We start from the raw sequence: 15,136 nt of genomic DNA, 5'->3' as shown, positions 1-15,136 counted from the left end.
CACAGACAAGATATTAATGACAAAGACAGGAGATTCAGAATGCATGTTGTGGCACAACAGGATGGGGCATCCCTCTTTCAAGACTTTGAAGCTCTTGTGTTTAGTAAATCAGGATACTACAATTTGTGATAATTGTTCAGTTTGCCCTTTGGCTAAACAAACTAGAATTCCATTTCCAATAAGTACTTCTAGAACTGAAAATGTTTTTGATCTAGTTCATCTTGATGTATGGGGGCCATATAGAACTCCTACACATAATGGTTTCAGATATTTCTTAACCATTGTGGATGATCATTCAAGAATGGTATGGTTATACATGTTGAGGTTTAAAAGTGATGTGTTTGGTGTTTTGAAATCTTTTCTTGCTTTGGTTAAAAATCAGTTTAACAGACAGGTTAAGAAAGTGAGATCAGACAATGGCACTGAATTTTTCAATAAAGATTGTTGCACACTGTTTACATCTTTCGGAATTATTCATGAGAGTAGTTGTCCTCACACTCCACAACAGAATGGAGTGGTCGAAAGGAAACACAGACATATTCTAGAGGTGGCAAGAGCTCTTAGATTTCAGGGGTCCATTCCTATTAAGTATTGGGGTGAATGTGTTTTGGCAGCAGTGTACCTGATAAATAGAATGCCCACCGAGGTACTGCATAAGCAGTCACCATATGAAGTATTTCATCAAGCAAAGCCACAGCTTCATCACTTGAGAACCATTGGATGTTTATGCTATGCAACTAAGCTTGTTAAGAACGACAAGTTTAATCCTAGAGCTGATGCATGTGTTATGATGGGGTATTCTGTCACTCAGAAGGGATACATTCTATACAATTTAAGTCTGAAAAAATTCATAATCAGTAGGGATGTTTTTTTTAAGGAGTCTATTTTTCCATTCAGCAATCTTAAAGATCAACATATGCCAATTTTTGCAAGCCAACAACTTCCTTTTGACGACATTGAAAAACATGACACATTCAGAGCAGTTGTACAAGATCATGTGTTATGTGATCCCAACCAGCTAAGGAATGATCCACCACAACAAGATAGTAGTGAAAGTGATGTTGTACCTGATGATCATGATGATGCAGAGATTAATCTACAGTTAAGCCCTGAGGTTATGCCTGATGTAGGACCTAGGACTTCTACCAGATCTTCTCATCCACCTGTTTGGCTAAAGGATTATGTCACACAGGTGATTGATTCTTCACATCCTTATTCACTTGCCAACTATGTAACATATTCCCACTTATCTCCTTCATACCAAGCATACCTGAGTGAAATGTCCACAGAAACTGAGCCTAGAAGTTATGAAGAAGCTGTTAAGGATGGCAGATGGGTGCAAGCCATGAGACAGGAAATTAATGCACTAGAGGATAATGGTACTTGGACAGTGATGCAATTACCACCAGGGAATAAGGCCATAGGTTGCAAATGGGTCTTCAAAATTAAATATAAGGCAAATGGGGAAGTTGACAGATTCAAGGCTAGGCTAGTGGCAAAGGGGTACAACCAGACTGAAGGAATAGACTATTACGAAACATTTTCACTGGTAGTGAAAATGGTGACAGTATGGACAATCATTGCTGTAGCATCTACTGAAAATTGGATAATATATCAAATGGATGTCTTCAATGCGTTTTTGCAAGGAGATCTTTTTGAGGAAGTATATATGGAGTTACCCAAAGGATTTGGTGATAAAGGAAAGGGACAAGTTGGTTGCAAAGGGCAGAAACAGGTTTGCAAGCTTGTCAAGTCATTATATGGCTTGAAACAGGCCTCAAGACAATGGAATGCCAAGCTCACTGAAGCCTTGTCTCAATCCGGATATACACAAAGTCATCTAGACTATTCTTTGTTTACTAAAAGGAAAGGGACAGGATTGGTGATTGTACTTGTTTATGTAGATGACTTGTTGATTACAGGCAATGATCCCAAGTTAATTCAAGACACTAAACAGGTACTTCATCATCATTTCAAGATCAAGGATTTGGGGGAGTTAAAATATTTCCTTGGAATTGAATTTTGTCGGTCTACACAAGGTATTATAATGCACCAACGGAAGTATGCTTTAGAATTGATATCTGAGGTTGGGTTAGCAGGATCTAGACCTTCAACTACACTTTTAGAATGTAATATGAAGCTTACTAGTGCAGATTTTTCTGAAGATAATAGTGATGAGTTATTTGATGGTGTGAGCAGGTATCAAAGACTAATTGGTAAGCTGTTGTATCTCACTAATACTAGGCCTGACATAGCTTTTTCTGTGCAATGTTTAAGTCAGTTTATGCAAAAGCCAAAGTCATCTCACTGGAATGCAACCTTGAAGGTTGTTAAATACATTAAGATGGCACCAGGTTTAGGATTGCTAATGAGTTCTGATAAACAGCCACGGCTTATAGGATTCTGTGATGCAGACTGGGCTGCATGTCCTACTACAAGACGGTCTGTTACTGGTTATCTGTTGAAGTATGGGAAGTCACTGATAGCTTGGAAATCTAAGAAACAAAACACTGTGTCTCGCAGTTCTGCAGAGGCAGAATACAGCAGCCTAGCCACCCTGACTGCTGAGGTAGTGTGGATGACAAATTTGTTCAAAGAGATTGGAATGAAGTTGGATGCATCTACAAGTATATACTGTGACAGCAAAGCTGCTCTACAAATTGCTGCAAATCCTGTTTTTCATGAGAGAACAAAGCATATTGAAATTGATTGTCATTTCATTAGGGAAAAAATTCAAGGAGGCCTAATCAAAACCTGCTACATCAACACACGAGATCAACAAGCAGATCTACTGACCAAGGCATTAGGAAGGTCTCAACATGATTTTTTGTTAAGCAAGCTAGGTGTTTTGAATATTTTCAATACATCTAGCTTGAGGGGGGATATTGAAGATACTAAATCGATAGTTAGTTAGTATTACTATTTGTAACTGTTTTTCTGATTAGTTAGTTAAGTTGTTAGAGTTTGTTAGATGAGTAGTCTAGAATCTAGAAGCTTCTATACTTGTATATATATATATACACATTCATCTTTGTAAGTAAGTTTTATTCATAAACATGAAATATACAGTTTACAATTTTTCTCTCTGAATTTCAAGAGTTCACAAGGTTAATATACATATATATTTATTTATTTATTTTTCTAGTACAAATACAGGCTCTACGAAAAAGCTACTAGGTTCATCCGAACCCACGAACCCCCACCTCTGCCACCAGCTACTTCCCAAATGGAACGTGATGGAACTGGACGCTGCAGCCACTCCATCGGTGAGAATTTGAGGAAACAAATCTTGAAGATTTATTGATATCCACAAGACAGGAAAGACTCTATCCAGAGTTCAACCACATGCCAAACAACAAAACCAGCAAATAATCAATGTAAGTTCATTTCCTGGCAGTTCACATTTTTATTGAACTCTAAAACTTGCATACAAGAACACAAATTGCATATAATTAATATTGAGACAAGCCTAGTTGTCTTTTGAAATTTTAAGAGTCAATAGGGCACTCTTTGCTGTAAGATTCAAGACATAGCAGTCTTTTGAAATTTTCTTTTTGTTAAAGTCCTTCAATCGCAAAAGTTTTAATGAACGGAGAAAGTATCATGTGAAGTGAAAGTAACGAGAAGTGTGACTATAAAGAAACTTATTAGACCTCTACCTTATATCAGACTTGGATTTGTTACTTGAGAGTTTTCAATTTACTAAGATTTAGAACTTACTTTAAAATCTCAAACGATATACAATCAGAGTCTCCAAAAGCACCACTGATCGATACAAATTGAATAGAAGTCAAATTTCAGTCAGTTTTTTCTTCTCTACATTTCACCTCCTCTTATGCAAGAGAAACTGTAATATACCTGATATGAAGAGCTAATGTTATGCCAATAGAAGACTTGTTTATACTTGAAGAGAATGAGTAGTTATCTTATTCAAGAACCATACAACTTAACAACTTCCATTATACTCTGTAATGAAGAGTACTACATTCGAGGATTAAGTGATAAACTCTTTATTGAAGGATACTCGTGCAAAACAAACAAAACGTTTGAATAATTTGAGATATATTGCAACGGACGAACTTTACATAGGTATGTGAGCAATAAAAAAAAACAAGGAATGTAGGAGATTAACAATATGTTGGTTCAAATAAGCAAAATAGAGAATTGTTGAACCTAATGGACAGATACGCCTCAAACCGGTCAACCCGTTGAAGTACTCCTTCTCAAAGGAGACTGCTACAATAGCATCCCTGTTAAACAGTACAACATTTTCATGAGAATAATACAGTGTGCTTGAGCATATTTCTATCCAAGTTTAACACTTTGCTGGTACGGGAGTAATAAAGGTGCACATACATTGTGGTTTAGCTGCAACTCATGAACAAAACAAATGTGGTGGTGGAACATAAAATTGTGTCATGAGAAAAGAGTAGTGCAAAAAAGCACATTCATCTAACAAGTCTAAATGAAAATTTACCTAAGGCAATTGTCTGCCGCTCATGGATTTTGACTTGGTTTACCACAACTACGTTCTAGCATGACCTTGGAACTAGTAATCTATAAGGGAAAAAAAAATTCATGAATAAATCATATCTTAAAAGTAATATAGAAGAACAACAACAATTTGATTCAAGTGGACTAGCAGAAAGCTGAAAGCATAGAAAAGATGCAATTGACTAATAATTTTGCATTTTATTATATCAAAATAATTGCAGGAAATAGTATTAATTACATACAGAACTTCTTTTCTAGTACTCGTTGAAAATAATAAATAAAAGTATGGAAAGAGAAACAGAGACTTACGCAAGTCCTGAATTATGCTTCCACCTACTTTAACTTTTGGAATTTGGGAAATGTTGGACCACTGGGAGTCTGGGCCTCTCCGATTGTTGCAACTCTCTTCTAACTTTGGGCAGCCTTTAATTTTCAGGTACCATAATTTAGTGAGGTGTCAAATGGCATCTCTAGATGGCAAATGCTCTAGTTTTTCGCAGTTACATAAACTCAACTCTTCCAAATAAACAAGGTTGCCAAGCGCATCCGACACAACTTCTAACAATGGACAATCACGGATCTCCACATACCGTAATTTGAGCATGACATCTGAGAAGTACAGATGTTTTAGCCGTTTGTAGCTCTCTAGACGTAATGTTTCAAGAGAAGTAAGGTTGTCAAGTTTATGAGGAAGATCCTCGATTCCGAAATCACATATATGGATATGTGTTAGGGAAGAGAGCTGCATAAGCTGATGGGGCAGAGAATCCCAACGTGTACGTCCGTACACATCCAATGTACGAAGGAACGATAGTTGCTGAATGCCATTAAAAATCAATTGGAATGCCTCAAAATCCACCATCTCTGAGAAAGGACCAATATGCAATATCCTTACCCAGTGAGACGATGAAGGCCCCCTGCGGGTATAATGAATTTGGGACAATTTGATAAATCCAAACATAAAAGTGAAGGCATTTCCCACACGTGTAAAGGCAAGGAGAGTAAGTTGTTACAGCACATGAACACCAAAGATTCCAGAGACCGACAATGCTCTAGCATTCCACTTGGTAAACTGGTCAATCCATAACAATAATATAACTCAAGACTTTGGAGGGAAGTCAAATAATTCTCTCCACTGGGAACATGGAAAGAACTGAAATTGGGTCACAAATGTATTTGTAAGCTCTTAAGAGAATGGAGATTGTACAAGCTTTATGGCAATTCACGAAAGTCTCTGCAGCTTGAGACCGTTAGGTTTTGAAGAGAAACGTTGTTGCGTAGCATCTCATCAGGAAAACAAGTGAGCTCATTCATAGCATGGACACTAAGATCTACGAGAGATGTCAAGTTGCTGCACAAGTTCAACAATGGCATTTCACTGTCAACTCTATCAATACTTAATTCATAGAGGATTTCAAATTGACTTGGAGTACTTTTTAACAATGGACATTTACTAATGCTCAACTTCTCAAGCCTAGGAAACATTCTTTCTCCAACTTCATCTCCCTTTCACTCAATAAGGCTACACATATCCTCCAATATTAGTTTTCTCAGTGACGGGAACACTTGGATATTGTTGCTTGATCCAATATTGCTACCATAAAATATAGGCCCGATGCATTACCCCTCATGGAATCATAACAGCTCAAGATGCCGAAGCAATTTCAATTGGCCAAGCGATGGAATTTCTTTGCATCTTTTGCAACCACTTAATTTCAACTTGACCAAATTTGGTAGCAAATCTTCACGGAACCATTAAGGAAATTTAGTCCCTAAATAGTCCACTACTGCTAAGGTTTTCAAGTTAGGATGGGGTTGAAGACCATCCAAAACATACTCATCATTGGTCTTACTTCCTTCTGGTTTGTCATGGAACCACAAATATGCCAGCTTGTAGATATTCGATTTCTCTTGTAAATGTGTTGTGCGAGCTTCTTCTCTATCACCTACCAATTGTAAACCATTGATCATCAATTCACCTCTTAGGTTTTTCAAATGACTTAATTCTTCTATTTGACGACCTTTCTCTAAACCTACCTTGAAAAACTGGAGGGTTTGAAGACAAGTCAATTGTCGCATCTTAAGTGGCATCTGAAAATGTTCATTGCGAATAAACCATTCTCCCCAATGCCCATTTGTTTCATCAACAAAAGTGTAAAACATGTGTCTCAAACTTATCATATTTCCCATCTCATATGGAAGTTCCTTGAGTGAATGGCAGTTAATGACATTTTCAATGTGAGTCGGTGCGATTAGGCGTTTTAACTTTAAGTTTAAGTCTAAGTTTGACTTCAACATTCTGAGTAAACGCGCTCGGATGAGAATTCCGTCAGTGCGGTTAGCTCCGTAATGTTGAGTTTGGTCTAGATTGACCCTTCTTTTGTGTCCCGAGGTTTTCGATATTTTTTCCGAGCCCTTTTGTGGTTATTGACTTAAATGGAATTTGGGTGTGGGACCATTTTTTTTATCAAGATGACCTCGTATGGAAATTTTGACTGTGCCATTGTGTCTGAAATATCGAATTTGGTATGGTTGCATATCTTGTTTGCATGCACAGGGTTCCGAACAAGATCGGAGCACCCCGTCGGAGTTTTAAGCTTTTGGAAAGTTATTGCAGAAAAATCTGTTATAAATGCAGATTTATCAGCAACCCTTTCCAAACTTAAAACCCTCATAACTCTCTCATCTCTCAATCGAATTAGGCGATTCGAAGTGCGGGAGCTTTGTATTTTCGGTGGCTTCGTTGTAGAGTATTCAGAAGTTGTTGGGTGCACGTAGTTCGAGGTAAATTTCACGATAAACCTGACTCCTTTTTTGAGCTTTTGTTTTTGGCATTCTCGTTTTGGTCATATCTTACTTAGTTTAGCTCGGTTTTGGGTGATTCGAAGTCTCACGTGTTGGGAATTGTCATGGCTTCGTCGTGGAGTGTTCAAGGAGTGCTGGACACCATTAGATCCTTGTAAATTTCGAGTTTAGACTGCTGCATGTTTTCTTTTAAGTTGATTAAAGTGTGATTTTCTTACTTGTTGGTTTTTACTGCGTTTTGAGCCTCGAATTGTGTTCCATTTTGGAACACAAGTTTGGGGTATTATTTAGGGTCTCTTGACGGAGTCAAATTCGAGCAGTTCGGTGCGGGTCCCACGATTCCCATTGTGACTCCAAAATTTACCCATCTCTGTTTGTTGTGATTTTGGGTGTCTAAACGACCGTACTAACGTTTTGATCCTATATTTGATAACGTGGCAGCGTTCAAGGGTCGTTCAGGAAGGAAAAGCTCCGGCAAAGTGATTTGGAGCGCGCGTGGTCGGCCTTAAGGTAGGCTACGACTTCCTTTCTATTAGATTGAGCTTAATTGTATAAAAGCATGTCGATTGGAGTGAATTGGGGGTGGGCACCAGTTTCCTACTTTACTTTAATTAGATACCTCATGTTAGGATCGATTGGCCATATTTCGGGTGTAGTATCATATTAACCGGTTTAGTAGAGTTGCATGATTATGTGCTAAATGCTATTGTATGCTATGTGTTGTAGGCTTTGTTCATCCTTAATCGTAAGCATGATGTCCTTAGTCTAGGTTAGGCTAGCATTGCCTTAGACTTATGACCCGTGTGGGCTGGATAACCTTGACTTTCTGCCGACGTTCGAATGACTTAGCTCCTTGTAGACTGGAGTAGCAGACTTGAGTCTGATAATTAAGCCTTAGATTAGGCGTTATTGTTACTTGCTGCACTTCTATATCTTATCCCTCTAATTTTACGGTTTCAATACGTTCTCGAAGGTTTGGTTCATCACTAGAGGCGTGGGATTGAGATAGTATAGGCTTGGAGCCTTTTCTGTGATTTCTTAGAGTGGACGGCGTTCCATGATGGCTGTTGTTGGATTGGATCCTATTGGAGATATCATCACCCCCGAGATCGTTCTTTCTAGCTGGGCTAGGAGCGTATCGTTGGCTGGGTAGACTCGGTGATTTCGGCGATCGCCCCCGGGCCTCTCTTTCTAGCTGGGCTGGGAGAGTGCTGTTGGTTGGGTGTCCCCGGGTCACTCTTTCTAGCTGGGCATGGTAGGACGACTCGCGATATCAACCTCACCCTCGGGTCCCTTTTTCTAGCGAGGCTAGGAGTGAACTGTTTGGTAGGGTGCCCCCGGGGTCACTCTTTCTAGCTGGGCTGGGAGTGCACTGCTGGCTGGGTGGAGTTTGATGGGTTATCTTGGTTACTTTGGGCTGGAAGCCCGGTTTTCTTTTTTCTCAGTAGACATAGCTTTTCTGTGTACCTGTCGGGCTTATGGGGGTCCAGTTAGGTTTAGTTTGGTTGTACTTAGTTTATTTCTGGTATGCTCGTGTTCTTTCTTTTCATATCCTCTTTGACCTTTCTGTGTCTAGATTCTATCCTTTCTTATTGTTTTTACCCTTTTTGCTCAATCGGCCTTTGATTCGTACTGAGTACCTGTTGTGTTGGTACTCATGCTATGCTCTGCATCTATTTTGTGATGCAGGTCCCAGTACCAGTTACCAACGATGGTAGTTCTAGCCTTCTTTTGCAGTTGTGATTCGGAGACGAGGGCGAGCACTTGGCGTTTTGGGTTTGTCTTTTCTCATTCTTTTATTTTAGCTAGTCTTGTTGCCTTGAGACACGCTTTGTTGTGGTCCACTTTTGGGACTTGTACTCTTTATTAGATAGCTTTGTACTAGTGACTTCCAGGTTCTGGAAGAGATTTCTGTATATATTTATTTTGGTTTGTTTCCGCCTTCTTATCCTTGTTTAGATTATTGTTTTCGTTAGTTTCTGCCCTTACGCTCATTGCTTGATGTTCTGGGTTATGGGTTGGCTTACCTACTGGTGGGGTATAGTAGGTGCCATCATGACTCGAGAAATTGGGTCGTGACATAAAAGAGTTTGCATTGATTACAGGGCTGAATTGCTCAGCATACCCCGTGATGCAAAAATGAAAAAAATGCTTCAGAAAGGTGAGAAATTTTACTATAAAGTAACCAAGAATATGAATATAAGTGATACAAAGTTGATGAGTTTGATTAAGGGTACCAGATTGAATAAGGAGCAGAAGTTGAAGTGCTCTTTAGTTTGGTTCATCCACTCAATGTTGCTTGCCCATGATCGATCTAAGATTGTGGATTCAAACCACATTAAGATGGTCGATGATTTAGATTTTTTTCAAGAGTTATCCATGGGGGAAAGAGTGTTTTGATTTAACAGTGAAGTATTTGAAGAACAAAATTAATTTGAAGAAACAAAGTGAAGTGTACAAGGAAAGAGGAAATGCATTGTATGTTTTGTATGGCTTCCCCTGGGCATTTCTGGTAATTATTATCAATTATGGACTTGATTAATATTAAACTCTTATATATTTTATAGTATTTCATAGTCTCTGTTTATTTATTTGTTATTTTATTCATTTCAGGTTTGAATATATGAGGCTTTTCCTCATCTTGATAATTCTGCAAAGAAGTCCTTGGATTCTCCTCTGCCAATTCCCCGTTTACTTAGATGGCACACGGCAAAGAGCGATAACATTGTCAAAGGTGATCCATTTAAGTACAAAGGGAGAAGTACAAAGGTACAAACTTATTTATTATTATCTAGCAATAGTTGTAAATTAGTGAAGGTCTTGTACTATTTATATTTTATTTTGTAGGTTGTGCATCCATACCTCGTACCTACTGTTCGTGAGACAAAACAAAATTATATCGCAACATTAAAGGCATATACGGACGAAGTGAAGGACACAATTATTGATGCCTTAAAGGCCAATTTGAAAGGTGTCACTGTCCTCACTTCTGCAGTAGAGAACGAAGAGGATGAAATATTGGGTGAGAATAATTCCAACCAACCTTGTGAGAATTCTATTTCGAGTGGACAGAAAAATAAAGATGATAATTTGTGTAAGCGTATCGCATCCCTTGAACTATCAATGATGGAAGTTGTTGCTTTCATACGAGATGAGAAATTGAGGAGAGCTCAAAAGAACAAGAAAAATGAAGGTAGACTAATTTATATACTATTTGCGTGAAATAATTTATTTGTAAGAATGCTAAGCCACTGATCTTGCAGCAATTAATGAAGACTATACAACACCAACAGTTGATAAAGATGGTGTTGCAGTTGATGATGATGAAATACTTCCATTAGCAATAGTCGATAAAGATCTTGTTGCAGTTGATGAATACTTTTCATAAGAAGTTAATGAACAAGAGGAGGAGAAAATGGCTGAAAAAGATGAAGAAAGAGAAGGAGAAAATGGAAGAGAACGAAGAAGAAATTGAAGAGAAGTTGGAAGAGAAGAAACAAGAAGAAAAAAAAGAGGAGCATATCGAAGAGAACAAAGAAGAATAAAAAGAAGAGGAGCAGATCGAAGAGAAGGAAGAAGAACAAAAAGAAGAGGAGAAGATCGAAGAGAACAGAGAACAAGAAAAAAAGAGGAGCAAATCGAATTGCAGGAAGAAGAAAAAGAACAGAACAAAGAACAAGAAAAAAAGAGGAGCAAATCGAATTGCAGGAAGAAGAAAAAGAACAGAACAAAGAACAAGAAAAAAAGAGGAGCAAATCGAATTGCAGGAAGAAGAAAAAGAACAGGAGAAGCTAGAAGAGAAAGTAGATGAAGGCAGTGATGAAAATTCATTGGACGTGATGTGTATTGTTATGAAGCTCAATAGTGAGTTAAATGGTGATGAGTAAGGTATTTGTGATATTGGTTTATTAAGACAATTGGTTTTTGAAGTTAGTTTAAGACAATTGGTTTTTGAAATGGTTGGTTTTTTGTGTTAATGATAAGACAATTAGTTTTTAAGATAATTAGTTTTTGGTGGTTGAATACTAAGACAATTGGTTTTTGAAGTGGGTACATAATTAAGACAGTTGATTTTTTAAATGGTTGATTTTTGGTGGTTGATGATTAAGACAGTTGGATCATGCAAATGTTATTTTTGTTTTGATGGATATTGTTCCCAATTATGGACTTTAAATTGTATATATAATGCATTGTCTTACCAATTCCAAAAAGACTTCATTTTATTAATAGATTGTACTACTACATGAGTAAAAGATATAAGATTGTACTACTGCATCCCTGTTACACATTTCCAAAAAGCAACGACTAACAACAAACCATACAATATAATTTTTAGGCCTTCCTCTTTTTCTTCAGCCAATATCAACTTTTGTTTTAGTTGATCCCTATCTATTTCGGTGTCTTTTAGCAATCCTTTAAAGTGATCTCTCTGCTCTTCGGCCTCTTTGAATAAACTCAATAGAAAATTCCTATTTTCTTCGGAGTTTCGAAGCCTTTCTAAGATTTGAAATTTGGTAACGCTTTGAAAGTTTGATGTCTCGAGTTCCGGACTCAATCTTGATGGGCTGCTCATTGATGAATCATTTTCAAGCCACTTAAAAAAAGAGCATGCACCAATTGCATAGTTAAAGCGTTCGTATCGGTGTGTGACGTCCTCAACATAGCTAAATTACCACAACGACAAACGTAAGATTTTTTTGCATTGGATGTTTGAGATGCTTGAGACATAATAAAAAGAGATGTTTAAGTATTATAAAATAGAATAAGAATATAGAAGAGTTCATGAATCCTTCTTTTTATACACTAAAAAATAGAAAATGTGTCCTGCTCCACTTCTCAAAACCAATATCATGCTCAAGGACGACGGTTGCAGCGGGGCATTTGTTCTTGAATTCTACAAAATGATTGTCAAACTCCTCCAAAGAATAAGCCATTGCCGCATTGTAGTAAAGATAAAGGTAATCTCCACAATGATGATTTACGCGGAGATTTTCACTAAGGTGCCTTATATAATATCCGTGATGAGCATGATTGTAAACGTTCACAATATCGTTGGCGATACTCTTCTGTCTATCGGAGATAAAACACAAATCTGGTTCATCGACCACAATCTCCTTCAATTTATCAAAGAAGAATGTCCAAGATGCATCATTCTCTTTGTCCATGACACAAAAGGCAATTGGATAAACACGATTCTCTGTATCTTGTGCAACAACGCTCAACAACACGCCCTCGTATTTACCATGTAAATAAGTGCCATCAACCGCAATTACATTTCTCATGTGGGCAAATCCCTTAATGCAAGCACCAAAGGCCAAGAAATAATACATGAACCTATGACTATCCTCGTTTACCATGAGACAATGACTAGAATCAACATTAAATGTCTCGAACATGTAGGAAAAAGCCGGTAAGCATGAATATCCGTTCTCCGTTGTCCCTCGGATCATTTCCTTAGCAACCACACCACCCTTCCAACATTTTCAATAGTTTGGACTACAAAGAAAGGAATTAAACATATCTCTTTGAATCTCTTTAACATTTGGACCTTGCCATCACGATACATATTTACACAAAGTGAAGCAATGAATTTGATTGAAATTTTTCTATGGCTACTGTTGGCATGTTCAACGCCACAACTATGTTCGCCAATGTACTTATAGTTATAGAGACGAAATCTATATGAACACTCATATTTCCTCGCCCGCAACATCCATGCACAATTGCAAGATACACATTTCACCTTTAAGTATTTAGTACAACTCTTCATAGTAGCAAAATCAAAAGACTTTGTTGCCACCGCTTCGACTAATAACAATTGCAACTCATTCTTCTTACTGAAAGTTTGGTTTATACATAAATTAGTTCCATCAAAGAAGGAATGGATGGATTGTGATCCCAATTCCTCTGTACCTGCATTTCTTCACAACATTCGGGTTCGGGATCTTCCGCATCTTCTGGCTGATTTTCCACATTAGTTGGCTCATCATGTATATTCATTGAATGATCACCCAAACTCTCATTTGAATTATCACCCAAGCTCTCCTTTGAATGATCACACAATATTTCTTTTCCAATCGAGTCATTGTCGCCATTAAATGAATTTGTTGGTTTAATTAGAGGCCTCACATTGACGTTTATCCTCAATGTAGGCCTAGAGCCATCAATACCAATACTAACATGTATAAGCTCATGTGCCTATCATTTTTTATGAATGTGGGATGTATTTTTCCCCTCCCATTCATTTCATAGCTAATCACTAAGTCATTTGGCTCGCAAGTTAACTCATCGGCCTCAATTACGCTTGCAATCATATCATCATATGAACCATTGCGACACAACGCAATGGGCACTGTCGTCTTACTATAAGATTTCCAATTCTAGCTTTTAGGAGTCTCCTCCCATACTTCCATATAATCACCACAAGCAACAACAAATTCAGCTACTGTCATTATAGACTACAAAGATAGATACTAGATTACAGTATCAGTCGTTAACGATCGATAAAGTACGACATCCACACAAAAACGTGATTGAATAAGATCGTGCTTCAAAATGCAGCTCCTGCAATGGCGAAACAGATTTTTAATGCTTTTAAACTACTAAAATGAATCTATAATGAGTTATTAAGTGTTTATTATGGAAGATTTCTCAAATTTCTAAAATGGAGGGAAAATCATTTGGAAGCTTTGTTTTTGAAAGAAAATGGAGTAAACATGAATATGGAGTAGGAGATGATGATGATTTTACCTTGGAAATTGATATTTTGGCTGGAAAACTCACTGGAATTGTCAGTTTCAACAGCAGCAAAACGAGCTGCTCTTCTTTCCCGTTTGGTTTTTTTCTTTTTTGTTAATATACTTTTTAACAAATACGAATATATCTTATTCCAAATTAGTTGGAAAAGAAGGGGGGACCAAAGTGGAGATATGAAAACTTAGGGAGGTCTTTTGTATGAGCCAATTGGGGCATGTGGATGATGTCATTAATAGTGGGTATACCACAAATTATTCAAGACTTTTGTCTTAATGTTCAATTAAGTTTGGAGAGTGGCTATTTTGCCAACTCTCCGAAGTTTGAGTCCCTTTTTCCTTTAATTTTATATTCATTTATTTAAGTAGTTTTTTGTTTTATTTGTACAAGTAGGTTTATTTTAGATTTTATTTGTACAAGTAGTTTTATTTTAGATTTTATTTGTACAAGTAGTTTTATTTAGATTTTATTTGTACAAGTAGTTTTATTTTAGATTGTATTCGTACAAATAGTTTTATTTTATTTTATTTGTATGAGTAGCTTTTTTAAAAAAAATTATATATGAAAAAAAGGCCAGCTCTCTTCCACTTGTTATAACATTAGTGGATTTCTTTCGACACAAGACACAAAACCCAGCAAAATAACATCAAAAGATATTGACTCGAAGGAGAGGGAAAAAAAGGACAAATAGAGTGTGTTTGGTATGAAGGAAAACATTTTTCGAAAAATGTTTTTCAATTTTCTCATGTTTGGTTGGGTAAAATGTTTTTCGGGTGTGTTTGGTATGAAGGAAAATGTTTTCCTGGATTTTCTGGAAAACAAGTTGATTTTTGACTTATTTTCTCATATTTGGTTGGTGACTAGAAAATATTTTCCGGAAAAGATTTTTAGTGTTTGATTTATGAATGAAAAATGTTTTTGAGAAATATCTTTTATTTTTACTATAGTAGAAACTAATTTTTGAAATTGAAAATATTTTTTAAAAAACAAACTTAAATTTTTTTTGGGGGAGGGGGGGCCTGGTAGGGGGATGGGTCGAGGGTAGGGGTGAATTTTGAAGTTGAAAATATTTTTTAAAAACAAA

Source organism: Solanum stenotomum, chromosome 5 (assembly GCF_019186545.1).
Source record: "Solanum stenotomum isolate F172 chromosome 5, ASM1918654v1, whole genome shotgun sequence".
In the NCBI taxonomy this organism is placed as follows: Eukaryota; Viridiplantae; Streptophyta; class Magnoliopsida; order Solanales; family Solanaceae; genus Solanum; species Solanum stenotomum.
The sequence above is the reverse complement of the archived record's forward strand: the minus strand, read 5'-3'. Positions refer to the sequence as shown.